The following is a 627-nucleotide window of genomic DNA, read 5'->3' as shown; positions in this document are numbered from 1 at the left end:
CTCTCTCTCTCTCTCTCTCTCTCTCTCTGGCATCAGACCAATTTAACCGTATTCAACATGAAATAGCAATGTATTTTAATGCTATAAGACAATAAAACATGATTCATATAAAAAGTCTGCATCTTCTTTTAAAAACGGGTCAGTTCACCTATATATTTAGATATAGAAGTTTCTAAAAATAAATCTATTTCTAACTCACTAGTAGATACATATCAAGAGATATATATCAGTATATATAATTATAAAATATACATACTGTTCAAAATACAGCACATCTGTCATTTTAAGGATGTGTGTACAAGCGGTCATGCCAGTGTTTTCTGAGTTTAGATGACATAACCCATGTCTCAGGAAGATTTATGGTGACGATTTCATTAATAAACTCAAAAATTACATCATAACCCGTTGGGGCTGACCTGACAGTGTCTCTGTTAAACTTTATTATCTGAATTTAGGTATGAACATGGTATGAATGGGTGGATGAAAGGGGGACAATTTCATTAAATAATTTAAAAATGTAGTCTAAGTTACTTAAAACAGTTGTTAGAACTTTAAATAAATTTTAGAGCATCGTCAGCATATAGTTATAACATGATTCTGAACCAAAGATTTAATGTCAGTGTTGGT

General features: G+C 31.1%; 1 long non-coding RNA gene across 1 annotated transcript in view; it reads left to right on the top strand.

The window, feature by feature from the left end:
* LOC117956457 overlaps positions 1 to 627 on the top strand; it is a 1,799-nt gene that overhangs the window by 275 nt on the left and 897 nt on the right. The window lies entirely within an intron of this gene.

This window comes from Etheostoma cragini, chromosome 14 (genome assembly GCF_013103735.1).
Source record: "Etheostoma cragini isolate CJK2018 chromosome 14, CSU_Ecrag_1.0, whole genome shotgun sequence".
Classification (NCBI taxonomy): domain Eukaryota; kingdom Metazoa; phylum Chordata; class Actinopteri; order Perciformes; family Percidae; genus Etheostoma; species Etheostoma cragini.
The sequence above is the reverse complement of the archived record's forward strand: the minus strand, read 5'-3'. Positions and strand labels throughout refer to the sequence as shown.